We start from the raw sequence: 16,570 nt of genomic DNA on the forward strand, positions 1-16,570 counted from the left end.
CCTCTTACGATATGAAGAAAAAACATGTTAAAAAAATGTGCAAAAAAAGTTAAGGAACAGCTTAGATTCCGTTCTGATATAGGGAAGTGACCATCTTTCAGTAAGGTATACCTAACTGGGACTTGCGTGCCTTTAGACGTTACGAAAGTGTGCATTTCCGCGTTGATGGGGAAAGCGAGAGGCGCGTGGTGCGATTCGGAGCTCGCTGCTTTGTGACAGTAAATGGTGGGGGGGCGGCCGGCTAGCGGAGCGTAAAGGCGGGCTAAGCTGCGGGCTGCGCGGTGAGGGCAACGTGGGGAGGTAAACACTGCCATCGCGAAGCGCAGGAGCGCCTGTGTCAGCAGCTGCGGGGATCCGCCGAGCGTCTTCGGTGTCTGGGACACTGGTAAGTAACGGAAATCCCGCATTTCCTATCCTTTTAATGCAATCAGAAGCCCATTTATTCTTTTAAGTATAGACAACACCTGAATCGCCTCTGAATGCAGCTCGCCCTAATATTGTTTCATGCATACCCACTCTTCATTCTTCATTAAAACAGTAGTAAAAGGTATCATTACACCGTTTCCCACAAAAAGGATTTAAAAACTTGCTGAATTTTAAACTTCGAAGTTTTTTTTTTTAATATCTTAATGCGGTGTCTGTGTAGGCGGTTAACCCGATCGCTTCCTTTTTTCGTTTGGCGTTCTTTCCGAAGCGCAACAAACGTGTTTATTCTTGTAGTAAAATGGAAAGACTCAACGATGTAAGAAAAATTACTGTGAGTCGGGTGCCGTTTCAAGAACTTTAGATACTCTTCCATTATTTCCTTGTAGTAACAGAATGTGCAGTCTTAACGTATAGGCGGTGCACGAGAAAAAAGGAAGACGCTGCCAACTGCCTTTAAGGGTCTAAGCGCAAGACTTCACGCTTGTGGGGAATGCATCGTTTTCGTGCCCTCCCAAATAGTCCTAGCAGCAGCCTTCCAACGTTTGCATAAGGTAAACTCAAAATACGCATCATCCTACACTTGGGGGAATACTGGAATATAAAGGAGTCCTGTTAGTGAGGAATAAGGTGTGGGTGATGCTTTGTGTACGTGGGTCGTTGTGCCATGGAGTTTCAGTTGAATTCCCTCCTGTTCGCCTTCATTTGTGAGGCCTAAACCTCATTTTGTGTCGTGATCGGGGCCATAGCCAGGATTTTTTAAATACTGAGGTGAAAAGTGTTAGCTTAAATATCTCAGCAACCTAAACTTTTAGAACTGTATGGTTTTTATACTGCAAATTGCTGCAAAAGTGTGCCCCGTTATGCATTGTACTCATTGGATCTGCAGATTTCTCCATTGGTGTCCTCAATGGTAGGTACTGGCATGGTTGTGATTGTTTAATAAGATTATTTGTTTAGTTGAATCCTGTCTTTGCACATCTGGTGTCCGTTGGTTTCTCCCAGTCACACTTGCTACCTTTAGTTTAAGGCAATGGGAGCTCTCTCTCCTAAGGAAGCAAAGCTCTGTAGCTGCACAAGGGGTTAGACAGATAAACTGAATCTTAAGGTAGGATCACCATATATCTTTTTCCAAGACTTGTGCTCTTTTTTTGAGTCCAAAAATGGCTGAAATGTCTGGAATTTCACTTCATGTTATAAATTTGCTTGCTACTTCCCGTGTGCATATTTGCATTACTTTGACTCCTTTCTTTGTGTCCTGCCTCCAGTGTCTCCTTTTTGCCAAATGAAATATGGACACCCTACTTGAGGTATTGCGTGCAGTATCTTTACCTGTGTTTTTGTCTGTGCTGAGGTAATGAGAAGGTTTCTGCCTCACTCACCGAATGCTCAGTCGGCCTCCTGTCCTTCCCCTTCCCGTGAAAATCGTATCACCCTGCTTGGGCTTGTAACTCTCACCCTTTCGTGAAAGGTGACTGACTGTTTTGCTTATGGTGCATCGTAGAGCGCACTCTTACCAATCCCCGTAATCAGAGCCCAGTCCACACACCAAAATAACAACTCTGGAAGAAAATCTTTTCCCTGGGTCCTAAAATCTAGTTTCTGGGTAACTAACATTATATAAAAAATCTGTCATTATTTTTGTAAAGAAAGCAAACAAAAAACAAAGCCTAAATCTATCACTATAATAAAATGACCACCATTAAATTTAATTAAAGATTGTTTTTGATGCTGAACGAATTCCAAAAATGTGATGTAAAGTGCATACTTTGGTGTGCGGAGGTGATTTTCATACCCTGCCCTGCTTTCATTTTCTTTCAAATCTACAAACTCCTTAGATGTTTTGGAAGCTAAAACAATGGCTTCTTTATTGGTTTTGCACTTTAACATGTTAATCGGGCCAATAATAGCTTTTGACCAATTGGCTTTCCTTTGTTATCCTTCTTTCCAAAAGGCTAGAAGTGCATTAAACTGGGAATATCTGTAATAGCGTGACACAGAATGGGAACTCTGGGTTCAGAGAGAAGCGTGACACAGTGGCTTTGTGGGCAAGGACTGTAGAGTCATCCGCCCCATAACTACTCTTTCCATAGCAGAAATCCTGATTGACTTGTTTTCACCATCGTTTACTCTCCTGGTTTTGAGAGGCTTTTTGTTACGCCTGTTTATTTTGCGTGTGCATTAGAAATAGGTATATGTCATTTCGTACCAGGGTAAGGAGCCACATGATTGTTTGCCATCAAGGGCAAAGATTTTTCAAATAAATAAATAAAAACTTGGAAATGTCTGGAAAAACAATGACATAACATAAGCACCAACTGTTGTTTTGTGTTTTGTGGCGTGGGCTTTGCTGTAGTCTTTTAAACCACAGTAACACACATGACTCAAAAACAATATAAAGAACAAAAATACTGCTGTGCTTTTATGCTGTTATGAAATGTTGGCTTCCTTCTCTTTCAGCTTTTTGATGGGGAAAAGCTTAGCATTTATATACCCCAAAAAGCGCTAAGGTGGGTTTTCAGATTCCTAATGCTGCGGCTTTTTGCAGTGATTCATCCATTCAGACAAATCCAAGTGCTTAGCCATTAAGGGGGGTCTCAGGGAACCTGGACCCTATCCCATACTGCGCAGCGCAGGGGTTAAGTGAGAATGAAGTGCACACTGCAGAAGTCATCCTGGATTGCGGCAAACGCAGCAGCACAATTTGGGTAAAAACAACGCTGCCACTGACTGTTATTTTCACTGCTGTGTCCCGGTAATATTCTGCTCCACCCAACAACTTCTGAGCAATAAATGCCTAAAAGGCTGCCAACTCAGCAGTAACTAGACAATACCTGTTAGCCAGGCAGCCTGTAAAGTTCTGTGCTTGAGAATCACCGTTCCTCGTTTTGCCACACTGTAGAGAAGAACCTCAACAGTGTACTGTGACTTGCAAAGAGATTACTGGCCTGCATTTGTGACAAAATGTGATAGTTCTGCTGTGTGAAATTCTTAACCACAGTAAGTAGAAATATCCAGCATAATGCAATGGATATCTGAGGCGATGGAACCGCCTAAGTTGATGTGTAGCTAAGGATCTGCCGAGCAGTTAATGTAAGTGAGCTTTCACTTCCTGCTCCTGCCTCGGTTTTGCAAGCACTGTTTTGCCTATATATTTGACCAAGACGTGACAGCGGTCCCGCTGAGTTATGATGGAGAGCTTCTCGAGTGTCATCATACACAGACTCTCTGATTATCTCAATTTCAGTTTTCATTTAGCAATTACGGTGTGATGTCTCTAATATGCCTTAGTTTTAGGTGACATTGCTGTCAGAACTCCCAGTTATGGTGCGCAGTCTAAGGGGTTTGCTGACTTTTATTTAGTATAATGATGTTTACCCTCTATAGCACTGTTGCCTCACACCTCTGGGACCCGGGTTCGAGTCTCCGCCTGGGTCACATGTGTGTGGAGTTTGCATGTTCTTCCCATGTCGTCGTGGGGTTTCCTCCGGGTACTCCGGTTTCCCCCCACAGTTCAAAAACATGCTGAGGCTAATTGGAGTTGCTAAATTGCCCGTAGGTGTGCGTGTGAGAGTGAATGGTGTGTGAGTGTGCCCTGCGATGGGCTGGTCCCCCTTCCTGGGTTGTTCACACCTCGTGCACATTGCTTCCAGGATAGGCTCCTGACCCCCCGCAACCCAGTAGGATTAGCGGTTTGGAAAATGGATGGATGGATGGATGTTTACCCTCTAGCCTTCAGTCTTGGGTCAGCCAGTATTTGGTGGTCGTGCTTTTTGAAATGATGATTATCCAAGAGCTTATCATTAAATAAGTGCTCAGTAGTGTTTTTTTTTAGTTTTCAGTTTCCTCCTTGTATAATTTTCGAGTCTTCTTGCTCTGCTAATCTTAAGAAATGAGCGACGGTGGCAGTACTTTCTGGGGATGTGATGTGTCTTTTGGGTATGTGTCTGAAAGGGGGTCTTGACCTAGAAAGCGACTGTGATGGAAAGCACACGTTTCCTGAGTTCATTTAGCCGTGCAGATAAATGTAGCTAAACCCTTGGCTTTTCTGAGGTGATGCTTCAGGCGTCCAGAGCCCATAAGACCGCTTAGACACCACGTCTTCCAAGAATCTACTTCTCGTGTATTCGTCCCAGCAGGTTAGGCTAAGACAGAGGGTGTGCTGTGCCCCGCAGCAGGAGTGCAACTTGAAGGGAGAAGTGAGCTGGAGCTGTTATGAGGAAATTTAGAGTTTGTTTTGGAAGACCATTCTATTTTAGAGAACAACATGGGAAGAGTTTCACACCGAAAGTGAGACAGAGTGTGATTGGGATTGGGAAACCTCTCCTGATGTTAGTTTTGAAAATCGAGGATTTTTTGACCTGTTCTTATATATCACCAGTGCAGCCATGTCTGTATATCACGTCTTTACAGCCTGTCCCTGTAGTGTTAATTCTAATCCCGATATTTCTGCGTATAATGGCATTCTGAAAGAAGGCTTTCTTAGAGACATTAGCCTTACCGCATTTCAAAGGCGGATCAAAAGCTTCATAGTAACCATTGACTTTGCCTTCCTTTCTTTGTGTAAGAAATTAAGTCACCTGGGATGAGATGACGTGAGCAGCAGTAGATCATCCTCTGCAGGAGAAGAGCAGGAAAGCAGGTTCTTGCTGTTTCTCGTAGGAGTGGTAAAATTTGGCACTGCTTAGAACTTTAGTTTTTCTTTTTTTGAAAAAAACATTTGAATGGGACAGGAACTGCAATTCCAGCTTGGGACACTGTAACCTGGATGGCAGTTATTCAGGAATGGGCTGGCTGCTAAAATTCAGATTTGCTGAGCCTAAAAGGCCCTCACCATGCCGTTGAATGCCCTCATATTTAGAGAGCGCCGTCACACTGGAGGAATCTTCAGATGCAAGGGGAAGGCTTGCGTGTTTTTTTTTTTTTTTTTTTTTTTGGGGGGGGGGGGGCATATCAGCTGGAGACACAGTGACGTGGCTGGGGTCTGTTTCAACAGCTTCCCTTAGTCTTGGAAGTTTGGATTTTTTTTCTCTCTGGAAAAGAGATACGATACAACTAGACCGCACATGCTCTCTGACTCACAGCAAAAGCATTTTCCTGACCATCAGAGCCCCACCGCTTCGGCATGGTGCTGTAACGGAGCAGACCTCTGTTTAGCAGCTCCCCCTGCAGTTTAGGATGACCATGCAATGGGACAAATCTGAGGACAGAGGTGGACAGTTCAGGTCCAGAAAGTAAAAATCCAGACCAAGATTTTGTTTCAACTAAGCAGTTGAGCACTCTGTGACTGTGACTCTTTATGCTCAACTGGTCAGTTGAAAGAAAATCTTGGTCTGGACTTTTACTTTCCACCTCTGCCTGAGGTTTCTACAGCACATTGTCAGCAGCTGTAAGAAATCCATCTCTAGCAGGAATGTGAGGAAGTGAAAGGGACGAGGATGGAATTGTCAAACAATGGTATGATTGTCACGTCTGGCCACGGGATGGAAAATCATCGCAGATGGCTTCCATTGGCTGGCTTTGGCCGACTGTCCTGCTGTGTTTGGCATTACTCGCTGCTGCATGGTTGATCGGAGGGGAAGTAGTCAAAGTCAGCTATGGTTGTCAGATAACCCCATAGGAACCGTATCTTCTCTGTCATCTGCCACATAAGACCTTAGCTGGTCCTTTTTTTCTCACGGATCTCTAGAGCCGGTCTGGATGTTCTGCATTCTTACTCTGTTCATTTGTAGGACGTCTTTAGCAGAGTTACAGTGGATGGAACAGCAGAACCGCTAACATGAGGTTCTGTAGCATGTGGGTGATCTCCTGAGGTGATATGACATGCTATACTGCTCCTTTTTTTTTTTTTGTAAGCCACAGGTGTGTCTGCGTACAAGAGTGGCACGGAAAGCTTTCTGTGTTTTTGAGTGAGGATAAATTTATGTTCCGGAAGGAAGCTATGACATCACGCTGTGCTGCTTGGTTTTTCGTTATGAGACGTGAATAGTCTTTCCTCATTCCGTGGAGATACTTCGGGCAGTAATTGATTTATCTCCTAGTGGCTTTGCCACTCCAGGCTTGTCTCGCTATCTCAGACAGTGCCGGCCCATTGGGTGTGAGGTGTGATGGAAGACAACTTTCATTTCTGTTATCATGTTAGGTCTCGCCTGTGGTATATCTTACCCCACGTTTGCTTTCCTGCTCAGAGAAGGAGGTTCGCCAGCCTAGTGGTGTTGTGTTACGGTGCTGTGGAAGGCTCTAATACTGTTGGTGTAAAGTTTGAGCTGGCTTTAAAGGGATTGGGGTGTTGGTGATGGTGGTTCCCCTCGCTACGTAACGACACCACAAGGTTCTACACGCGCTTTGCTGTGCCGCGATCACGTTCCATCGCCAAGTGACAGCACAGTGGGAGCCTTTCAGTGGCGAAATTCTAACCTTCCTCTCCAGCACAGATCGCACTTTCAGAGAATCACAGGAAGGAACTTCTGGAAACTGGAGCTGAGGTTTATACCCCGAGGGCTTGGGCTGGGAGAACCGTAAAGGGAGTATCACCTACAAGGGGAACCTGTTCTAACTGTAAGGGATGAGAGTTTGTTGTGGATGGGCATCTCCCAGGGGGGTGTCCGTTACTGTGTCTGAAAAAGGCATTCTGCAGCTAAGTGTGCAAAGCGCAGTATGACTTCGAGGCCCTCTAGCTGCTGGATCTCCTCACTCTGCACACCTGTTGCTCGCAGCACATGGCCTGACCTGTGGGCCCTAAACAGAAACTGAGGAAACAGGAACACGTGACCGTCAAAGGCAACCTCATAATTAGCCCTATTGAAAACACTCTTTTATGTTTTTTTGGTGCAGTTAAATACAGGTTAAACTGGCGCTCAGTCTTTAATTTCATCGGGAGCCACGTTTATTGGGGGGTGAACAGTCCTGTGCATGGGAGCGTACCTCATACTATCATCAAGGCTTGGGCTTTACTCAAAACACTTTTCTAATTTAACCATAGCACCATCACAACCTCCAAGAATTTTATCACCATCAATATAGCAAAAGTTTTGGAAAATAGCACCAAAATATACACTGTGGTATAACATCTGGATAGTATGACAGTATGAAAAATTAGATACCGCCCAAGCCTGATTGGGAAGATGCCACTCAAGGCCTGACCCCAGGTTCCGTGGAAGTTCTCCAGCTGTCACTTGTCTCCTTGCTGCCGGCCAACGCCACACTGGAGGTGTCATACAGGTCTGACTCATTAGCAATTGCCTCACCTGGATTGGAGCCTCATTGACCAGCTGCTGTTTCAATCAATGCTGTACTCACATTACTGGCCCAGTCGCCTTCGTGTTCAAATATCCACACATTACACAACAGCATTGCGTGCCATGAAACACAGGTAAATAAAAATGAGCTATAATACTGTGGACTAAGAAAACCTTTAGGTGGTGTCCCATTTAGTTAATTCTAGGCTGTTTATCCTATATGAAGACTTCTACGTCAGTTCAGGAAGTGCATTTCACACATTTTTATACTGAATGATATGCAGTCACCGATTTACCAGAACTGCATTCAGAGCTGGGTTGGGTTATTGCCCCATCCTGGGTTGTTCTCTGCCTTGTGCCCATAGCCTCCAGGATAGGCTCTGGACCCCCCGCAACCCTGTATAGGACAAGCGGTTTCAGTGGACGGACGGACGGACGGAGGGACAGACGGACGGATGGATGGAGGGACAGACGGATGGACGATAGATAGATAGATTGTGAGATTGTGTGAGACTCATTGTGATGCAGTATTTGCCAGTGGAGGTAGGGTTAGTGTGAGTTACTATATACTGTAAATATTATAAATACTATAATATAAATTGTATGTGTGTGTGTGTGTGTATGTATATATATATATATACAATAGAAAATACAGATAGTGTCTAGGGCTACCATTACCTGTGAACAACAGTGCAGCAGCTAATGACACAGTGAGTTAACAAGTCAATTTAACAGCAAAAGTCCATTAACCCCTCATAACTGGGAGGAGCTGAATAGTTGTATGGCCAGGGGACAAAAGACTGCCATCTGTCGTTAGAGCAGGACTGTAACAACAGTCTGCTACTGAACATGAACATGTCCCCTGCCTGGTAAATGTGCTGTGCAGAGGGTGGCTGGCGTTGCCCGTGATGCTCAGCAGTTTGTTGACTTTAAGAAATGTTTCTACAGGTCGTTTTTTTTTAGGCACAGACCGCTGTAGTAGGAATAGGAAATTATTTTCGTTCCTGAAAGCCTCTGAAATGTAACGATTTTGTTCCTCATTAAATGAAAACATGAGGGCAGTGTTTTGGTCGGGAAATGTAGGGAAGTGGGTGTCAAAGTTTTGATTGGTTCTTTGTTTATGACAGTTATGTGTCTCATGACAGCTAAAATGGTACTAAAGTTTTGGCGTGGCAGCATCCCAGGGTAGTAAAAAAGGTTTGGGACTATTGCCAATGTGGTGTTGGAAACGATTCATAAACACTGTCCCGTCTGTAATTCCCTCCTGTCACATAGACATTCTCATGGGTGGAGAGCAGAAATGTATTCTTTAATAAATTCTAAACTTCTTATAAGAAGCAGGATTATTTTGTCTGTTATTCATAAGGCCATTTCTGAATCATTTCTAAACCGGCAGATTTCTAGCCACTTAAATACTAAGATATGACTCTTGACGTGACTTATTTTGGAACTGTGCGTGTGCATGTCCTCCTGCACGTTAATTTTAGTGCGTCCTCATTACTATGACTTGACATACTTGCTGCCTGGGGTGCTACCGCACAGCCACAGGATGGGTGGAGCTTGTGTTACATCTGCAGCAATCCCCTCTCCAGTAGATCATGTAGATCTGATTGTTCCCCTGCACCCATGCTGCACCTGCAGGAAGATCTTCAGAGGCGAGCTATAGCTCGAGACCATGAGGCAGAGAGGAAGTGAGCGGGGCGTAACTAGGTGACAGAAAGCTCAAATTTGGCGACTGTTCCTCATGCTCGTTGTGTCAGGCCCAGCCATCTCGCCTGTGCTCTAAGGGGCTATCTGAAAAAAGCATGCACATTTCAGGGGCTAACCGTTTTCATTACCCCTAGACCACAAGTGACTGCTCTATGACAACTCAGGAAGCCCCCTGCCCTATAAAACTGCCAAAAGAACTGAATTAGTAAATGTGTCAAGATATGTTTTGTGATTTAAAAGTTTTATATTTCACAGCGCTGATCATTTCATGGGAGTCACTTTCGACAATATACCAGGGGTGGGCAGTCTTACCCAGAAAGGGCCGTTGGGTATGTGGGTTTTCGCTGCAACTCCCTAATTAGATTACTAATTAGAGGACTGATTGGCTGAAGAGTCCTGACACCTTGGCCTGAACAGCTGACTTGAAGGTTACCCCAAAGAGCTGCATACACACCGACCCTTTGTGGATATGATTGCCCACTCCTGTTTCAAATATTCCCTTTGAAAATAGGATAAATATGGCCAATATATACTGTGCTTCAATTAAAGTCTATGGAAGATTCTTGTCTGCTTTGTCTAAATGGAGTTAGACGGGAGCTTTTTGGGGAATATGCTCTGATTACGTGTATTTGGAACCCACCTGGAGGCCTTGTTTCTCTGGGAGCCTAAGAGAGCTGAGCTTCAAACACAGTTTTTGCTTAGGCAGCATTGGTTACGCAGCTGCATGGTTCTCTGCAGGCTTCTCCGTCTCAACAAGACAGGATGAACTACCAAGGACATTAACGCTCACGACTGATAAGTTTCACATGCTGTCCGAGGGGTTGGTGGCTTGCAGTATTCAGTGATCCTGTCACGTGCAGGACCACTGAAGCATTTCATTTCCACCCGCAGTGACAGTTTATCATACGTCACCACTGGCATTTGTAAATATTGAAAATGAAGTCGTTATCATTGAGTTTTGAATTTGGTTGTTTGATCTTCAGTGACATTTCAGTACGTTTTTTAGAGTTGTAACAATTACTCGATTGAACTCGATAACTTGATTATTAAAAAGTGTCCTTTAAAATTCTCGATTACTCTTTATTAAAGCGGAAGGAAGGGTGACATGGATCCAAACAAAGAGCAAAATAATTAGTTCTGTGGAAGCACTTCACATTTAAAGTGAATGAAAATGCAGTCATATGTCAGTTTTGCAAAGCAGTATTTAAATATAACCACAGCAGGACTGCAATGCAAATGCGTCTTAAAAGAAGACATTCAGGTTTGATGGAGTTACCCAGTAATGTGACGTTACCAGTACCAGAAGTTCACATTGTTTGGAAGTCAAGGAAATTGACATATATAGCCGAATATTACTTATTATCTACCAATAAGGTATGTGAAATAAATTTATGGTGTTGCCAAGTTGTGCCAGCAAATCATTTGCTTTTGCTCAATGTTTCCATACAACAGAAGACCAATGTCGTTATCAGTTCCTTTTCCTTTTCTCCTCTTCACTTATTTTTGTTAAATTTCTCACAAATGCACCATGAGGTCTATGAATCAGCTCAGCAGCAGAGACAAGAGTGATTATGATTGCCTCACAGAGCACATGCAGAGCTCATGCAAAAGCAGTGGCGAGAAACATTAGGCTGATTTTTTTTAACATACTTGATAATGTTGTTAAGGAACCGTTATCAAAATAGCAAAACGTTTTAAGATTTGTTTCCTATGACTGATTAAAAATGTTTTACCGCAACTTATTGATGTTCTGAACCCAGCAGACCGTCGAGGTCCTTGTGATGTGACAATTGCATGTTCACGAAATTCCATGTTGATATTTACATTGCACATCGATCAAGCCTAAAATATGAGGGCGGAACAGTGGGTAGTGCTGTTACCTCGCACCACCGCTTTGTGTGATTGTGAAATTTGTATCTTCACCCTGTGTGTGTGTGTGGCTTTTAGTGGATCCTCCGGTTTCCTTCCCCTGTCCATAAACATGCAATTTAAGTGAGTTGAAATGTCTAGATTATGTGACTGAGTATGCACCCTGCAATGGTTGGTTCCTTCCTTGCACTCATTGCAATGTATATATTATGTTATATATAAATGATTACTTGATGAATCACAAGGAAAATGGGTATATTACTTGATTATTGACAGAGATGGGTAATTCAGGTCCAGAGAGTAAATGTCCAGACCAGGATTTTGTTTCAACCAACCAGTTGAATACTATGTCACTGTGACTCTTTATGCTCAACTGGTTGGTTGAAACAAATTCCCAGTCTGGATTTTTACTCTCTGTACCTGAATTACCTCAATCTGATTATTGATATAGTCAATAGTGACAGCCCTAGACTCATTTGGTAGTTGCTGACTAATTAAGCTGTTTTTATGTTCAAAATGGTCAAATTGTTTGAGAAGGAGCCATGCTGGTATCACAGGATAATAGATAATTTCATGCAAAAAGGAAGGAGATCAGAATTTACATGTAAGTAACTGATGGACTAAATTAATGTTATTCTGCCAGTTGTCCACACTATGATTTCCCCATTTTAAAAGTCTTCATCAGCCATTGCCCTAGAATGACACAACAAATTACCTCCTGGAAATTCATAGGCACGCATTCATTTCAGTTTGAGTCTGTTTAGTGTTTCGTTTTATATCTCTGTGAGATCATTTAAACTTCCAGGAATAGAGGAAATCAACTTTGCATGTATGCTTCACGTAAACAAATAACTATTCACCATATAACCTGTAATAGGCGTGCTAAGTTTGTAAACATAGTTGTAGTATTGATTTTTTCTGGTATACTATAGCGCCTTCAGCACAAGTAGACATAAGAAAAATGACAATCAAGGAATAAAACAGAATTTTAATTGTACTAGTAACTATTACACAGGATCAAGTGCAGTGGTATTTCCCCATGTTAACTTTTGTTTCTTTTGATTATTAGTTTATTTTGTGCTACAAAGTCTTCTAGCTGCAAGTGGATACATTTCTCATGAGGGCGACTAAATCTCAAAAACAAAATTAGATATGAACGTCTCCCAATCACTCCAGCTGTTTAAGTAGGAGTTAAGCCATTTTGGATAGATATTTTCGGCCATTGTTGATCCTTAGAAGGTTAATCTTTGGCATAATTTTTTAATACTACAGGGCAAATAGATGCTGTCTGATACTGAATAATGTTGCCGTGAGTAAAGTGGGGGAAGTCGTGAATGTGATTGACAGGATCCACTCTAATGAAAATAGAGGAACTGATGTAATACAGGCTTATTTGAAAATGTACATTCATGTGAATATAGAATGTATGCTATGGAATTATGACCTTTTACTGCATCAAATTTTGTTTTCTTGCTATCAAGAAAACCTTGACTTTAATATTTTTTGCAGTCATTTGCAGCAGTTACAAGATCGTATCACAAGTTCAAATGCACAGAGAGCTGGCGAAGAACTGTCACCATTCTGGTGTTAAGCATGAGTCAGGGCTCAGCCTTGGGTGTCTTTGCACCTTCTCTACTACCACTCCATACGAGAAATTACCAGCACTGTCTGGCTTATTGCTTTTAAAATGACACCCTTTCAGTGAAATCTGTGCCCCTGACGCTGTGACCCTCTTCCATGTCCTATGTAAAGATGGCAGCCATTTCACACAGAACCGCAAAAGGGAGTCTGTGCCCATCTGCTGACATGCGGACCTTTAATGTTGGCGTTGCGTAACCCCTTGTGTTACACAACGCAGATTAGCGCTCGCTGGGACTGGTGGCAGCTAGCGTGCCGCTAATGAGAAGCCCGGTCACACGAGCTTCTTTTCACAGACACAGTCTGTTGGACGTTTCCAGGCGCTGCTAATGTATTTGAGGCAACAGGAACCCAACTGGTTTTTGTGATGCACTTGGCATCGGAGCTGCATATCGGGAGTGCTTTATGACTTAAAATCCCCGAGAAAGAAATAAATTACTCAGCTACAATGAGCGCAGATCTCGCGTCTTACGTAAGACCGGTCCACTTGAATGGTCATTCCGATATACTCGGGATCAATGCGGACCGTGACTAATCCGAGATGCCATCAGGGGCTGAGGGTCCTCCTAATTCCCGGGCCTCGACTGGCCCTTCTTTTGTGCACGTCTTCAAAAGACATCAATGTGGACAATTTATGAGGATGAGTCTCAATGGCAACTACCCTTTAAAGAGACCTTTGTAATAATAGATGCTTGGTTTAGTGCTGTGACATCAGTGGGGTATGCATTGCCATTTCGTTTATATATCCCTCTTAACTTTGGTATGTCTTTAAATCTGCCTTTTATGTAATCGTTATTATTTTAGTAGTTTAGTTGTATGAATAAGGATATATCTTTGCCTTGTTTTTACTGTATGTAAGTCATTGTGGGTTTGTTTGTAAAAAGCTACCTCTGACTGCTAGTAACAACACTAGGGCTGCCTTAATGTGGAATAACGTTATAGCCCATTACTTTAGAATGGCACACTCAGCGCCTTTCGCGTCGCACACCGGTCATTATTTAAATCTGCACAAGTTTACCAGCAGCATTTGGTCTGTCGGGCTTCCTGTTTTTTATCTGAAACTGCGGGCTAAAAAAAATGCTTCAGAGAGCTAGTGTTAATCTGAGTACCTCTCAGCAGTAGAGCGTAGGACGCTGGAAATTCAGTACCTGCAATGTTGCCTGTCGTCGCATTTTGTCGTGGTATGATACCAGATGTGATTTTCCTACCACAGGCGAGGTAGTCAAATCTCAGGAGTATAGGCCAGCGTGCATGAAGCTGGATTACCATCTCTGATGTTAGTAGACCCATCTGTTGCCTGGGTAGCTATTGCCAGGGAAGTCATCGGATTACGAGGATAAGGATTTAAGCGGTGGTGTGGAAGAGAACCCAAATCAAGAGCATCACTGTGGCTCTGGGGACTGTGTTCAGCCAGTGTATTAAAAGGAGACATTTCAATTTAAGATATTAAAATGTTTTTATGAGTCACAGATATAAGAATGAAAGATCAGCTAAAGGGCTTGTATAAATGCTCCTCATACTATAACTGCTGCTCTCAAGTGGATTTATGCATATTTGTAGTATAAAAACAAATGTTCATAGAAAGACCCTTAGTGATTCTTGGTAATTTGACTGATTCTCTGTAGGTACATAGCTGTACTACACACTGTCAGCTTCAGTGGGTCACTGTGCCAGTCGCTTGCCGCCCCATAGAAAGCCACATGCTGTCGTATACTCCTTAGTCATCTGACCCTGTCTGTTTGCTCTTAATTCGGCATCAGCTTTGCAGAGATGACACTTAATGCGTTGATCTTTAATGGCTGTGGCAGGGTAGGTGCTAGAGCGGGAAGTCACCCTTGGTCCAGTGCAGGCAGAACGCACTTTTCCGGTAACCCATTCTGCCTCTGGAGGCCCATTGTGTTCATATGGTGGCTCCTCTCTGCTTTTCCCGACTCGACTCTGCTCATTTGCTCCCTTCGTTTGTTTGCCATGGCAACTTAAGAACGATAGCATGAAGCCCCCGTTGGCCCCCGGTTGCCTCTATACTGAGTTGCTATGTGACAAACTGTCACCCTTCTGGTGTTAAATGGCTGCATGATTCATGTTCTGCTGGAGATGCTTTGCAAGTTACGGCAGAATGTGTAGGTAGCGATCTGCTAACAGAGGCATGACTAATATGAAAAGGGACTGCATGCTCATTTCTGCTCTCTGCATAAGCTTTGGTTTTTGTTTTTTTAGTAGTTCTGACTGGAGGTTTTACATACCGTATTTCACGGTGTAATCACCCACATTGACATAGAATCCAGATTCCTATTGCAGTTTCTTTGATGCGTAGCGGGTAAATGTTTGAGAAGTAAACAAAAAAAGATTTTGTGGTCAATAAAACACATGCAATGAGCTGGACAGAGCTGTTTCTGTTGGTGCTGTATGTGAAATGAGGTTTCTATTGATTCCAGATGGAATTTTCAAGGCTACCTGAACCTGATGATCATTGGGTCATTGGGACAAGACTTATCGTCGGGGTGATCGACAAACCATGTTCCGAAACAACCCCACTTTAATATGTGGGGGTGGAGGATCTTCTGGGGTTTGGGCATTCACATAAGTCACTTGTGCGCAGTTACCAAGAATATAAGACAGATTTTGGATTTGGTTCTCAGCCCCAGACCAAATGACTATGCCTGATCCAAGTTTTCACCCTTCCCAAGAGCCAGCTCCCATTTGGGTTCCTGCATTTTCATTCCTCTCTGCTATTCTTTTAGTCCTATACCGAGACAAAGTGTCCATTTGGTACTCCCATCCTCGAGTCTCATGGTTCAGTTTACTGTCCACACTGGGGCAGGGCTTCCACCCACTTTATGCTTTGTTGGGCTTTTGAAATTCATTTTCCCTTGACAGCACCAGGAGGATTAGTACCAAGCAACCAAGGAGAACTTTGCAATGCTGATAGTAATAATTTTTCAAGCTGCTCATCATCTCTACCGCATTCCTATGTTAATATTGTGTTGTTTACTGTGTTGTTTACTGCACATTACCTGTTGTTGAAAATTACTGGCCATGTGATTCTTCTTCTTATGCTCCTGTTCTGTTTTTAATGCATCATTTGGGCAATGTCTTACTATTCCTGTGAGTTCGATGGCTGAAATGCTTATCAAAATGACTTTTGTTTTTTTTGAGTTTTCCCCGATTTATATAGCAGTATTTTCCAATCCGGGCCTCAGGGGCCCACAGCTGGTCCACGTTTTTGCTCCCTCCTAGTTTCCAGTTCCCATCTCCCAATCTGGGAGGGAGCAAAAATGTGTACTGTCTGCAGGTTTCCGAGGACCTGATTGGGAAACACTGTTATACAGGATGGAGATCAGGTTCACTGCCTCCTTCATCGGTCTCGCAACAGGGGCCCTCTTTGTATTTAAACAAGCAACCATCATTCGTCAAGTCTGTGGCCCTACGCTGCACACTGTCCACCACCCCACACCTCTAACTTTAGAGAAAGCTGCCTATGATGTCAAACACGCTTCCTGTACCACCTTAACATGCACCACATCCTCTCCCTGAACCCTGACCCCTTCGTGCTAACACCATCTTTGCAGCTACAATTCCTGTGATTCCCCAAAGCCATGACCAGACTCTTGGCATGGGTCGCAAACACTTTTGCTTGGAGAGAGCAAACTTTTGGGCCACTCCTGTAACTCTGCGAAGCACGAACGTCAGCT

The 16,570-nt window shown here is 43.4% G+C and overlaps 1 protein-coding gene across 7 annotated transcripts in view; it reads left to right on the top strand.

The window, feature by feature from the left end:
- The first annotated feature begins 97 nt into the window (after positions 1-97).
- The window catches only part of LOC125705796 (adenylate cyclase type 2-like), a 35,810-nt gene continuing 19,337 nt past the window's right edge, over positions 98-16,570 (top strand). For 2 of the 7 annotated variants that reach the window (XM_048972048.1, XM_048972051.1), the window contains exon 1: positions 98-385. The gene's annotated coding sequence lies outside the window, so the exon portion shown is untranslated. Of the gene's footprint in view, positions 386-706; positions 978-2,881; positions 3,424-16,570 lie in introns of those variants that run through there. The other 5 variants (XM_048972050.1, XM_048972053.1, XM_048972049.1 and 2 more) reach the window with 3 other exon arrangements.

This window comes from Brienomyrus brachyistius, chromosome 13, assembly GCF_023856365.1.
Source record: "Brienomyrus brachyistius isolate T26 chromosome 13, BBRACH_0.4, whole genome shotgun sequence".
Lineage (NCBI taxonomy): Eukaryota > Metazoa > Chordata > Actinopteri > Osteoglossiformes > Mormyridae > Brienomyrus > Brienomyrus brachyistius.